Raw genomic sequence first — 14323 nt, 5'->3', positions numbered from 1 at the left:
CAAAGTGGAAAAACTGTAGTAGAATCAACATTTTAAGAAATACTAACCATGTATTTTCTAAAACTGATGAGGTTCTCAAGCCACAAACTGAAGAAGCTCGAGGAACATCAAAGCAGGATAAATAAAAGAAAACCAACCTAGGCATATCATAGTAAAACAGCTAAAAAACAAAGGAAGAGCTGAGTAATTGTTTCTGCACCCAGAATCTGCTCTATTGTCATCACATGTATAACACTCCATTCAATTTTGGTAACTGGTAAAGTAGGAAAACACCTAAAGACTGGCACTCAGGAAATTAAAGGTAAATAGCTTAGTTTTAATCTGTGAACACAATGAATGGTAATAATTAGCCAAAATCCTATTCTCTTAAAGCAGTGAAAGCAAAGGTATAAGGTACAAGTAATCTATAAACTTTACATCTTGACTTTATAAACTTCTTAAGCTATCTCCCCATGTCTTCAGAAGCCAAAATATGCCAGTTCTAATGCCAGCAATCACTTCTACAGTCATCCTCATTTAATGTTTAGCACTGAGGAAGCCACTAATCCTTTCCTAAGACTTATTAAGACAATCAAATAACATACCAAATCTAAATAGGACATTGGCTCAAGATGGAAATTTTTAAGAGATTTTTTGAGATTTTTCTACTAATAAAAGGCACCAACTGGAACTAAAGTGCCCAAGAAAGATAATCTATGCCCATACAAGGCAGATGGTTAAAACTTATCAATACAATCACATTTTAGAAGGGTGTGCACACAAAGCGCCTTCATTGTGATAGGATTAAGTTTGTGATTCATACTGTCTAGAAGCTGCTCAGTTCCTCATTAGGATTCCAACAATCTTCCTCAGAGAGACGGCTTGGCTTCAGAAATTCTCCTGAGTCACAAATCAAGAGATTAGACAGGTATAACCTAGGCATACCATCCAGCTAAAGCACATCACACACACACACACACACACACAACAACAACAACAACAACAACAACAACAACAACAACAAACTTTTTATTTCTAACACCATTTGGAACAATGCATTACTCCAAGATGAAACAAAAAATATATAGTAATGATCATAAAATAAAGAAAATACAACAACCTCAGTACCATGTTAACTTCAAAGTGCTGGGTCTCCAGTTAATATCATATACTGAGTTTAGATGGGTCACCAAAAGAAACTGCTTCCAAGTAAACATTAATATTTCCCTATGTTCAGAAGCTTTCTGAGCATATGTGTTGCTACCAGTGAATTAGCCTTATCTTCTTTTATATATAAAAAACAACCTAAATCACCTCTAGATTTCCTTATCACAAAAATCGTCTTCCCAACTTGCTGCTGCTTCCTTTCTTCCAGAGCATCTGCTGGTCCTAATTGGGTTCTTATCCCTTTCTGTGTCCTAGACCCACTGCAAAAACATTTATTAAGCTGCAATTTTAACAATATTTTAATTCTGTTCTGAAATTCGTCTGCAAATACCTTAACGTAACATTGAAACCAGTGATTTAATAAACAAGAGGCATGTATATATTACTGTGCAAAAAAATAAGCCTTACACATTTATGTCTATATATGATATTTGTAAAGTCAGTTTCCCAAGGCCCATAGAACTAAAGTGTGCACACAGCACATACACACACATCACCATATTCAAATCAAATGGATTTATATTAAGTGTGAAATTAGATGATATAAAATTTACAACCAGATACACAAAATATGAATTGAATTATAAATACACTGTTGATAATGGGTATAACAATATAATAAAAATAAAAGAAGTATCCAAATGGCTTAAAAATTCACCTGAACCCAGCCTACTCTGTTATCTGGCTTGATTATGTCCCTTAGCCAGGTGGAAAAGCTCTTTCACACATGACTGAGGGGCTTTAATGAGATTCTTTTCCACTTTTCAGCTGTCCCTTTTCTGGCGGTTTACCTGTGTCATCTTTACTCTCTTCTTATGGTTTTCCAACTAGTGAAGCCACATTTTTACTTTTTTAAAAAGTTTAAACAGTCTCCTGCCATAGATGCTGGCATATCTATTATAAGAATGATAACCTGCATTTAAAATACCATTCTTCTCTATTTTACTCTTTACTACACTCATAATCTGATAGTCTACTATAAGCGGAATGCATAACACAATGGAAACTGCACATAGATAAGAAAAGCACACAAGTTAATTCTAAAGTTCTCAGCCAGACACCTGTCCACAGTCATAACTATTGCTCATGCTGGGAGAAGCCAGAGTAGCCTCAGGTCAAGAATTCAGTGCCGTCCTCTTACATTTTTTTCCTAGGGATAATACTAGTAAATGGAGAGTTTTCAACTCTGCCTCATAGGCATAAGGACATGCTATCTAAGCACATACCTCCTGCAAACATTTACTATAATGCCAAGAGATTAAATCCTGACAAGGAGTTAGGAGTCTCAAGTCACTGTCAGGTGATCATTACAAAACTTATGAATGGACAGAAAGCAGAAGCTAGCAGGGTACTGAGCACTGTTAGAAAGGGAACTTAAAATCTGAATTTTAACTTCCATAAATCATCCCTTGCATTTCGAAAGTATCAATCAATGGATTTTAATGTTATCTGATTTGACACATCCACTTTGAACCATCCAATGTTGACACTATATTCAGGTCCAAAGGCTACTCAGTAACAGAGAGTTAGAATCAGATCGCTGAAGTCTTCAGGACAAGGAAACAATCCCAGTCTGGCACTCTAGGCCCCCACAGCATCACAGCAGAGTGATCTGGGAAACATGGCATGAAGGACAAGATCAGCCAGAGAGGAAGAGACCCCATCATGGAAGGTCTGTACAACCAATTAGACCCCACTGAGGCCTTAGAAGCAGGACTACAGATCTAACTATGTTTTTAAATGACCACTCTGGCAGCACTGTGTGGCAAATGCAGCAGCAAGGGCCATTAGGTGGCTAGTGCAGAAACTAGGTAAAACATACTTGGACAAGGAGATGAGCTGGGTAATGACAGAGGGGACATCAAAAACTCAAAGACTCGGGGCGCCTGGGTGGCTCAATCAGTTAAGTGTCCAACTTGGGCTCAGGTCATGATCTCGTGGTTTGTGGATTTGGGCCCCACATCAGGCTCCGTGCTGACACAGCCTGGAGCCTGCTTCAGATTCTGTGTCTCCCTCTCTCTCTGCCCCTCCGCCACTCACACTCTGTCTCTCTCTCTCAAAAATAAATAAACATTAAAAATTTTTTTAAAAATTTAAAAAAACCTCAAAGACTCTGTTCAGTGCAGTTAAGTTTTAGATGCCTGTGAGATAGCTGAGAGAGAGATAGCTACCTTTGGTTAAAAACAGAGTGAGGAGCACCTGGCTGGGTCAGCTGGTACAGCGTGTGACCCTGGATCTCGGAGTTAAGGGTTTGAGCCCCACATTGGGTATAGAGATTATTTAAAAATAAAATCTTTAAAAAAAACCTGAGAACCATAAGTAAGACTTGTGGATGACAATCCCCCACCCCCAGTGTCTTGGGGTCTTCATCATGCAATAATGTATTATTCTTTTATTTTTTAACAAAACGCTACAGACCCACATTTGACTGAGCATCCAAATATAAACTGTTTTCCAAGAGGCATTTATGGATTGACACTGTCATACACTATTGTAAAGTTTAGGATCTTGGCAGCTACAGTGAATTTTTAGCCCCTTGACCTTCTCTCCCCTAATGATCTTGTCCTTCCTACTATCTTAGTCCTGCATGCTCCCAACACTGGCACTGTCTTCACATCCACCTATCTTTCTCATCTTTTATCCATCTCCTATCTTTCTGGTGCACTGCCTCTACTTATCACAGGACAACACCCCTAGGACTCCCTCTGATCCCACTGAAAGTTAACCCTCTACTCTCTTCATAACTTCTTTAAAGACATTTGCACATCACAAAGATATGACCTATGCATATCTTTAAGCTACAGAACTAAAAAAACAAAACAAACAAACAAAAATCCTGCTTTCTTACCAGAGCCTAATAAATAAAAGTTCACGTGTTCACTGTGTTTGTTTTCTAAGCACTTACAGGTCATCATTTGAGAAAAACTAGGAACTTTTAAAAAACTCTGAACCCTAAAAATTTTATGTATTTCCCATGAGACTAAACCCAAACTGGCAACTACAGTGAGGTCCTCTATAATGTTTGAAATTGAAGGCATTATTCTTTTTGTAAACATGCACTTCTAGGTCACAAATCTATTAAACTTAAAAAGCCCAGAGTAACCCCAATAACATAGCTAGTGCCCAGATGGTGGTTTCTAATAACATTCTCCAAAAGAGGAACCCATGTCTCGGAGAAATGGTTGATTCCAGGGTTGAGACATGGAAAATACAAATTGAGCCTGCAGCATTCTGTAGTATCAGAAAGTAAGGATGGGGTGCCTGGGTGACTCAGTCAGTTAAGCGTCTGACTTCAGCTCAGGGCATGATCTTGCGGTTTGTGAGTTCGAGCCCCACATTGGGCTCTCTGCTGTCAGTTTGGAGCCCACTTCAGATCTTCTGTCTCCCTCTCTCTCTGCCCCTCCCCTTCTCTCTCTCTCTCTCTCTCTCTCTCTCTCTCTCTCTCTCAAAAACAAATAAACATTAAAAAAAAAAAGTAAGGATAAAGCTTTAAAGTTTGGGCAAGGAGGCAGGGGGAATGGTGGTATGTCAAAAGGGCACATAGGCCAACCTGAAAGAAAGTTCTAGTGGCCAAGGCTGGAACAGGTTGAGCAGTAAATTAAATAATGACAATATTGAATTATAACCCATAAAATAACAAATATCCATGAATTTTTACTGATACAAATAGTTGAGTAACTAAATGGGTAAGAAGAATTAGTAAACTTAGAAGGAGAAAAAAATTTTAAATCACTATTAGAACAACATAGTAAAATGTACATCAAGTTCCACCAATGGATGTTAAAATTAGTGAACAAAGTTTAAGCAGAAAGAAGATATTTGCATAGTCCAAATTTAAGTCTAAGGAGAAACCGGGTATTTGCATAGTCCAGGTTTCTCTCCCAAGATACCTAATAATTACAAAGAGAAAAATAACTTTCCACTGGGGACCTGGCGAACAGCACCTTAACCAAGGTTTACGTCAGCAATAAGATGTCATGTACCTCTGACAAAATGTACTGAGATTCCTTCTGGTATTTTTTCCCCCAAAATGCATAACCTCAATCTAATCATGAGAAAACACCAAGTACTAACTGAGGAGCATTCTATAAGATATCTGACCAGTACTCTTCACAAGTTCCTGGAACTGGATCCTGAATGGAAAAAGGATAATGAAAAGTCAGTGAAATCCAAGTAAGTCTATAGTTTTGTTAATAGTATTACAGTATTGTTCCAATGTTAATCTATCAGTTTTGACAATTTTACTATAGTTATACAAGATGTTACAGAAACTCTCTGTGCCATATTTTTTTGCAACTTTTCAGTAAGCCTAAAAATTATTTCAAAACAACAAATTAAAATCAATAATGAAATAACCCCCAATTTTTTCAATGTTTATAATGGAAGCATGATGTCAGGCTTAAAATGCCATCTTTGTTCTTGAAAACCTCATCAAGAGCTATGCAAACCCAATCACAGCTTTTCAATGCCTTCTCAAAAGCATTGTTTTATAAAGGATAACACATCAATAACATCTTTTTCTTGTTACCCTGTCATAATTATGATTAGCTGAAATTCATGATATGAGAGTAATGAGATCCACCTAAAAACCAAGCTTTAAGGGCTATCTCTATCGCACTGAGAAGAGAAGTAAGAGCAGGAAACTTACCTTTTCTAAACTATTCTCCAGAAGTGATTTGTGCCTCTTCCTTATTTAGGTGGAAATTGTGGAGGGAGAGAAGCATAGCAATTTGCCTTTTGTGGAAAAATTCAAACCACTTCAATTTGCCTCTGGGATAGGGTAGCATCCTACCAGGTAAGATGGAATATATCTCCCTGGGGGTGGGGTGGGGTGGAGAGATATGTATCTACATCTGAGGTCAGAACACAATGAGTGGTCTGTAGCTCCAGGGAACAGCTAAGTAGCAAGACCAGATCTATACTGTCGCAACTGGAGTGGGTCAACTGGCCCTAGGTTGCTGGTAATATCCGCATAAATCAATGCTGCATGTGTCAAATGGATTCTACTCCTAACTTAGATTTGATATGGAAGTGGTGAGTGATTTGGCATGATATCAATAGTACTATTAGATTTAGGTATGACTGAACTGATATCATTAGATTTTTAACTATAATTAGCCTACTGCTTTATGATTTCTGAAGTACACGTTTTATTTGAGGTAACTATTATGAGGTACACTGGGAAGACATACAGTATCCCCATGTGATGGAACAGGATAAATGGATCAGAAAGGTTATAAATCAAAGTCAGGTGGTAGGTTTGCAGAACGAAGACTCCAGTCTCTAGACTTCCTTGCACAGAGTACGTATGCACTAAAATAATGGACAAGTATTATTTCCTGGATTCTTGCATTTCCTGCAGTTTTATTCCTTCTGTTTTTATTAGTAACAGGTAGGTATTAGGAACAAGTTATTAGTTACTAAAAGCATTATTTTCAGAATAGAAAAGGCATCACCCAAACCAGCTTCTACCAATGTATTAATTAATGCTGCAGACTTGTGCTACCCAATATGGCAGCCACTAGCCACATGTGGCTACTAAATACTTGAAATGTGCATAGTCAGAATTGAGATGTGCTGTACATGTAGGATACCCACCAGATTTCAAAGATTTAATATGACAAAAAGAATGTAAAATATCTCAGTAAGTTTATATTGGTTGCATACTGAAATTCTATCTTGAAGATATTGTTTATATAGAAAGAGAGACAGATATAGACAGTGTTTAACAGTTTCCAAATAATAGTAAGTTTTATAAGGATCATTTGACCCTCACAAATTGGGCAGTTATTCCCATTTTACAGAAGAAGCTATGCTGGGGTGACTACGTGGCTCAGTAGGTTAAGTGTCAAACTTAACCTGGTTTGGCTCTTGGTTACGGCTCAGGTCATGATATCACAGCTGTGAGTTTGAGCCCCGTGTCAGGCTCTGTGCTGACAGTGCAGAGCCAGCTTGGGATTCTCTCTTTCTCCCTCTCTCTCTCAAAATAAATAAACTTAAAAAAAAATTTTTATAAGAGGCTATGAGCTAGTATTGACGTACCAGATGCTAGGTCTTTAGACTTTTACTGAGTAATGATTCCACTGGCAGAACACTTATGTTGTAAAATATAGCTTGAACATTATTTAAAAATAATAGGATAATAATGGGAATACCTTTAGCATTCCCAGTGATGGGCCACATAGGAATATGAAATGTCCTCAGGACGCCTGATACTCTGCACTACCACTCTGGCAATGTCAGCTGACCCCACATTCCACTTCTAGACTCCTTAAATAAAATATAGATCCCTCCCATCCCAATCCACATGATCTCTGGTCCCATGAAGAAACTGTGGTCCAGAGAGATGAAGTGCTTTCATCAAATGCAGAAAATGAACGAATGACATTTATCAGACCCTAATTAGATCTGGCCTCCCTACTCCCTAACAATTTATGCCCCGACATGACTTACAGTGAGCTGCTCTGTAAACATGTAAGTAAACTGTGAAACAAATTACCAGGTGAGACAGAGAGAGGAGAAAGAAAGAAAGAAAGAAAGAAAGAAAGAAAGAAAGAAAGAAAGAAAGAGAAAGAAGGAAAGAAAAAAGAAAAGAAAGATAAAAGAAGAAAGAGAAGAAAAAAGAAATGAAAAGAAAGAAAAGGAGGGAAACAAAAAGAAAGGGAGACAGAAGGCAGGCATGCTAAACTTTAATAAAGTTCAATATGGTCTTTTTGTCCCCACTATGAGTAACCCAGTGAACTCTCAGCTTCCTCCCCTATAAATATGGGATTGAAATACTCCCTGGAAGGTTTAGTCTGAGCATCAAATGAGAACGAATATAAAAACACCTGCACAGAGAAAGCACTCAACCACCCATTGATGGCCACTTCCTTTTATCCAGAAGATAATGATCTTGTCTTAAGGCATTCCAAATTAATACAGGATGGTTGAATAAAAGGGGCAAAATGAAGTATTTTCTTCTCCCTTTCTAAGTATTCTTTTGTCCCTCCAACTTTTCTATCCCTTCTCTCCCCTGTCCTAGGATACAGTCAGCGTGGAGCCAGGGTTGGGCTGTGCAGGTCAGGAAGCAGATAGGGCAGGACCTCCTGTGTGAAAGTATCTAAACTTTGGGTACCTGTCAGAGAGTTTTTCTTCTTACCTTGTAAGACACTCCACTCAAATGGACCCAGAGGGAGATCATAGGCTTATTACTTTCTAGAGCCTTCCGGTTTTGCCTTTCCAGATAACTCTGAGAACATAATACCAGAGAAATGACAGAGAGCTACCTACTGCTACCTGGCCCTAAATACTGATTTCCAGCCAGCTCTTGTCTAAAGTGTAAAATTTTTTTCTAGTTGCAAACCCAAAGAGATTGGGCTAGTGATCAGCAAAAGTGTAAGAAACTTTGTTCAATGGGGTTTCAGACACTGCCAAGATTTGACTGTACCCTTCTGTCAAAATCAAAACTTCTTCATTGAAATCAGTTCGTTTGCTTTACTCACATCCACTCACCTTGGGTTTCAACAACCAGTGTGGTACTAACTTTCAATGTTATGATTCTCTGAATGGATATTTTATTTATCTCTATAAATAAGCTGTGTGGCTCAAAAAATAGATAGCCACTTTGTAACAGTCTCTCAGTGAAACAGAATATCTTGCTTCAAAAAAAAAAAAAAAAAAGCTATGCTGGGGGGTATCATGAGAAGGGGGAGTAACTGCTAATGGGTTTCTAAGGGAGGGGATGATGAAAATGATTCCACACACTGTGCACTTTAAATAGGTGAACTGTGTAGGATATGTGAATTATTTCTCATAAAACTGTGTGTGTGTGGGGGGGGGGGGGGGGGTTGGGAAATGAGGCCCAAACCACCAAGACAATTTATCATTACTGGTTCACAACCTAGTGTGAACAGAGAATGGATATTGTGTGTGTGTGTGTGTGTGTGTGTGTGTGTGTGTGTGTGTGTTTTAATGTTTATTTTTTTTTTAATTTTTTTTAACGTTTATTTATTTTTGAGACAGAGAGAGACAGAGCATGAACAGGGGAGGGGCAGAGACAGAGGGAGACACAGAATCTGAAACAGGCTCCAGGCTCTGAGCTGTCAGCACAGAGCCCGACGCGGGGCTCGAACTCACGGACCGTGAGATCATGACCTGAGCCGAAGTCGGACACTTAACCGACCAAGCCACCCAGGCACCCCAATGTTTGCTTATTTTTGAGACAGAGAGAGAGCATGAACGGGGGAGGGTCAGAGAGAGAGGGAGACACAGAATTGGAAACAGGCTCCAGGCTCTGAGCTGTCAGCACAGAGCCCGCGGGGCTCGAACTCATGGACCGCGAGATCATGACCTGAGCCGAAGTCGGACGCTTAACCGACTGAGCCACCCAGGCGCCCCGAGAATGGATATTTTAAAGGATAAACTTTAGCTTTCTGTAGGCAGACCTACAGATCCTATATCCTATAGAGATGACAGCCATTCGTTTTTTTTAATTTTCACTAAAAAATTGCAACCCTATCCTATAACCCCAGTAAGCAACAGAGAATAAGCCTTCCCTCTTGATATAACCTGTATCTGCTGCCAAACTTCTATCAAAAACTCCTGACATAGAAATACAGGGTACTTGAAGAACATTAGGTCCATCTATCCCTCTAAAAAGTCTAGACTCATCCCTGAATAAACCCCAAACCATCAAACAGCAGCATGTATGACCATAAGGTCTCAGCATCCAACAAGGGCTTCTCACAACACTTAGGGCAAGGAAAATTGCAACTACAGCTAGTAAATGTACTACTGCATGGACTACTAGGATGGGCACACATTTGCTCTCCCACTGCTGTTCTTCAATCCCCTCTGCATCTTCTGTAACACAAAACATTTCCCTCAGAAATAAATGCCAAGAAAAGCTTTTCTAAGGAGCTGGTAAGTTTCCGCCTTTATCCTCATTGAATTGTGTGACTATTCATCCCTTTTTATTGTGGCTCCCAGGAGGCAACTTTAATTTGCATAGCATCTGTCCAAGTCCATTTTAACCTGCTTCCCTTTACTCTTGATTGTATTTTATTTTCCACTTGTAATACTTATGCTCACCTCAAATGCTTCATGGAAGCTTAATAAAAATAAATGCAGAGACAGATTTTGGCTCTAAGTGTATTTTAATAGCATCTTAATACAAAAGAATGTGTTTCCTAATCTTGCTGAATACTCAGGGTTTGGAACAAAGATAACCAATACATATTTGTTACTATAAATCTATTTTTTTCTAAAAGTGGAATGAGCTTTTGTATTTTTACTATTAGGCAAGAAAATAACACTAGGCAACATTACAGTTCTTGTTTTTAACTGCTATATTTACATTTTGGTCTTGTATTTTTCTGTATTGTTCTAACTTCTTCAGTACTATTTCTAATAAGTATTGTAATAAGCTGGTTAATTTTTTGAAGTCAATCATTAAAAATCAACTATCCACAGAAAAAAAATTACAAAAGGGAACTCAATAGCTCTTTAACAAGCCAGCCATCCAAAGAAAGTTAGGGACAAAAATTTATGCCCTGAAGATAAGAAAAATACATAAAATATATTGGTTAATCCCTTTAAAAATACTAATATCAACAAATTTCTCTCCCACCTTGTAGTAACTTCCATGTTCAATAAGTTTTTATCCATCTTATATCAACTCTTGTTTCGTACATTTGGAGAAAGACGAGAGTTTCACCCACCGGCTCTTAACACACACCACCAGACACAAAATCCGTTTGCACCAAGACATGGATTTCTGAAAAACCGATGTGAATTCTCAATTGGTATTTCACACTCGTTTTTCAAACGAAAGTGGGAGGGACTAACTCAAACCTAGTCATCTCAACTGAACAGTTTTCTATTTTCAACCAAATATACATGCAATACCCCCACGGACCACTCAAGCCACACAACATCCCCAGTAGCTTTCGCCATTTACTCACTCGGGTTAATAGTGGTTCAGCTGAACCGAGGGCTTCGATCTCAGGGTCCGTGTGCTCAGAGGAGGAGCACTAACAATCATTTATATAAACGCCGAGCTGAGTGAGCCAGACCTTCCAGCACACCCTAGGGAAGCAGCTCCTAACAATGGCATCAAGCATCTGTCCTGCGCTTTCTAAATCCTGAAGAGCTTTTCCAAAATCTCCCCGGCTCCTTTCCAGGTTGCTTCCTTCCTGTGACTCCGAAACTCTGCGGGATGGTCCAGGACTCCCACTTCCCTCCTGCGGGCTCTCGACTCGTGTAACGACGGAGGACTCAGGGCACAGCTGGAGCGCGCGGCAGACCCCCTCCTCCTCCCCCTCCCCGCGGGACTACTTTCCGCGCGCTCGGGTCGCAGGCAGCCCACCGATGGTGTCGGCGCGCTGGCGGTGGGCCGCGCACTCACATGCGCCGCGGCTGGCCTGGAGAGGCGTCCGCTCTAGGGCACGGTGCAGGTCAGGGGCGGCTGGCAGCGGGTCGGGGTGGCCGAGGTCGGGCGGGGGTAAGGGTTGCGAAGAGGCGAACACAGGCAGCGCGCACGCGGGCCCCACCTCGCTACCTTCGGGCTGCAGGCGGGGAGAGCGCTGGGCGATGGCTCCCTCGGGGTAGGTGCCCGCAGGCGGACAGCAGGAGAGGCGCAGCCTGCCTGGCTGTCCTAACCGCCCGGCGCCCGAGCGGAGGGCGGGAACTGGTTCCGTGTGCTCAGAGCCGGACATTGGATCGGACCGCCACACTCCCGCGGGGTCGGGTCACGGAGATGACACTCCTGGAGAGCGCAGAGTTGAACCCAAAACTCCCCAGGGCTTGTACCAAAGGGACAGTGGCAGTTAGCCCTGGTGATCACAGGACGCTACCCAAGCTGATCAATACCTTCTCTGGATTGGGTCACTGTCTGTCCCGCGCCCCTAAGCACCAGGGGACGCTAACACCGTGGTTTTTGTCTCTCACACACGTTGCTCACCCAGAGAGCAAGTAGGTCGCTATCTAAAGAGTTTCTGAGAAATTAGGTGCCTGCTCCCCAGGACAGTAAGTTCAGGAACTGAATCTAAGGGGGAGAGGAGCGGATTTTTGAATAAAAATATTATTATGAACAGTTCAATTGTATTCTTCACACTCCTGTAATAAATACTTCTCTGCAGCAGTGTTCGTGTGGAAAAGCCGGAAAGTGTGCATATTCGAGAAAAAGTTTGGTTATCAGGCTTTATGAGTGTATAAGACTATCCCAAAATTTGCCTACTGCATCTACCCTTGGAAATTAGTACTTGCATCTGTTTTCCGGTTTGCATTTACAAACAAAAATCGTTATTGAAAGCAACACTAGGGATTACTGCTAATTCTTCACCCATTGCTTGAAATCTTTAGCTATGGGGCACCTGGCTGGCTCTGTTGGTGGAGTGTGCGACCCTCGATCTTAAGGTTGTGAGTTCAGGCCCTGTGTTGGGTGTGGATTCTATTTTTAAAAAGACAAGTTTTAGCCAGGAAGCCTATATAAGAAATCGATTTGGGGCGCCTGGGTGGCTCAGTCAGTTGAGCCAGGACTCTTCTTCTTTTTTTTTTTTTTTAAATATGAAATTTATTGTCAGATTGTTTTCCATACAACACCTAGTGCTCATCCCAACAGGTGCCCTCCTCAATGCCCATCACCCACTTTCCCCTCCCTCCTATCCTCCATCAACCCTGTTTATTCCCAGTTTTTAAGAGTCTGTTATGGTTTGCCTCCCTCCCTCTCTTCCCCCCCCTTTCCCTCCCCCATGGTCTTCTGTTAAGTTTCTCAGGATCCATATAGGAGTGAAAACATGGTATCTGTCTTTCTCTGTAGGACTTATTTCACTTAGCATAACACTCTCCAGTTCCATCCACGTTGCTACAAATGGCCAGATTTCATTCTTTCTCATTGCCAAGTAGTATTCCATTGTATATATAAACCACAATTTCTTTATCCATTCAATTGATGGACATTTAGGCTCTGGACAACCTGGAAGAAATGGACGAATTCCTAAGCACCCACACACTTCCAAAACTCAAACAGGAAGAAATAGAAAATTTGAACAGACCCATAACCAGTGAAGAAATTGAATCAGTTATCAAAAATCTCCCAACAAATGAGTCCAGGACCAGATGGCTTCCCTGGGGAATTCTACCAGACATTTAAAGCAGAGATAATACCTATTCTCAAGCTGTTCCAAAAAATAGGAAGGGAAAGAAAACTTCCAGACTCATTCTATGAAGCCAGCATTACTTTGATTCCCAAACCAGAGAGAGACCCAGCAAAAAGAGAACTACAGGCCAATATCCCTGATGAATATAGATGCAAAAATTCTCAACAAGATACTAGCAAATCGAATTCAACAGCACATAAAAAGAATTATTCACCATGATCAAGTGGGATTCATTCCTGGGCTGTAGGGCTGGTTCAATATTCGCAAATCAATCAATGTGATACATTACATTAATAAAAGAAAAGATAAGAACCATATGATCCTGGCAATCGATGCAGAAAAAGCATTTGACAAAATTCAGCATCCTTTCTTAATAAAAACCCTCGAGAAAGTCGGGATAGAAGGAACATACTTAAATATCATAAAAGCCATTTATGAAAAGCCCACAGCTAATATCCTCCTCAATGGGGAAAAACTGAGAGCTTTCTGCCTGAGATCAGGAACACGACAGGGATGTCCACTCTCACTGCTGTTGTTTAACATAGTGTTGGAGGCAGGACTCTTAATATCAGTTCAGGTCATGATCTCTCAGTGGTGGGGCTCTGTGGGTGGAGCTGTTTAAGATTCTCTCTCCCTCTCCCGCTGCTCCTCCCCAGCTTCCTCTCTTTCCTTCAGAAAGAAAGAGAGAAAGAGAGGGAGGGAGGAATTGATTATACATAATTTTTTAGAATATTAAAAATACCATACTGTATACTTTTAAAGGATTTTAAAGTATATATCCATGATGTGCTCAAACATTTGGATGAAATTGGTTTTTTGGATTAATTTTGAGACCGTTTAAAGATGCTTAAAGACCCATATACAAATACATTTGTCACTTTAAGCCAAGGCTGAGTAAAATTTTTCAAAGCTGGCTCTTGATAACTGCAAAATTTAAAAACGCCCTCTGAAGAATAAAGCTTTACTGATATCAGTAAAGATTTTAAAAGTTGCCAGCAAACTCTGAAGGCAATTCCAAGAGGGGAATTATTAAAATG

The 14323-nt window shown here is 40.4% G+C and overlaps 1 protein-coding gene across 5 annotated transcripts in view; it reads right to left on the bottom strand.

Annotated features, from left to right (window-relative positions):
- The window catches only part of ABCG2 (ATP binding cassette subfamily G member 2 (Junior blood group)), a 120115-nt gene that overhangs the window by 54384 nt on the left and 51408 nt on the right, over positions 1–14323 (bottom strand). Inside the window, exon 1 of one of the 5 annotated variants that reach the window (XM_019464747.2) lies at positions 11495–11512. The exons of 3 other annotated variants lie outside the window; for them this stretch is intronic. The gene's annotated coding sequence lies outside the window, so the exon portion shown is untranslated. Of the gene's footprint in view, positions 1–11090; positions 11408–11494; positions 11513–14323 lie in introns of those variants that run through there. One more of the 5 variants, XM_019464719.2, reaches the window with a different exon arrangement.

Source organism: Panthera pardus, unplaced genomic scaffold (genome assembly GCF_024362965.1).
Source record: "Panthera pardus isolate Hobbes unplaced genomic scaffold, ASM2436296v1 HiC_scaffold_13, whole genome shotgun sequence".
Lineage (NCBI taxonomy): Eukaryota > Metazoa > Chordata > Mammalia > Carnivora > Felidae > Panthera > Panthera pardus.
The sequence above is the reverse complement of the archived record's forward strand: the minus strand, read 5'-3'. Positions and strand labels throughout refer to the sequence as shown.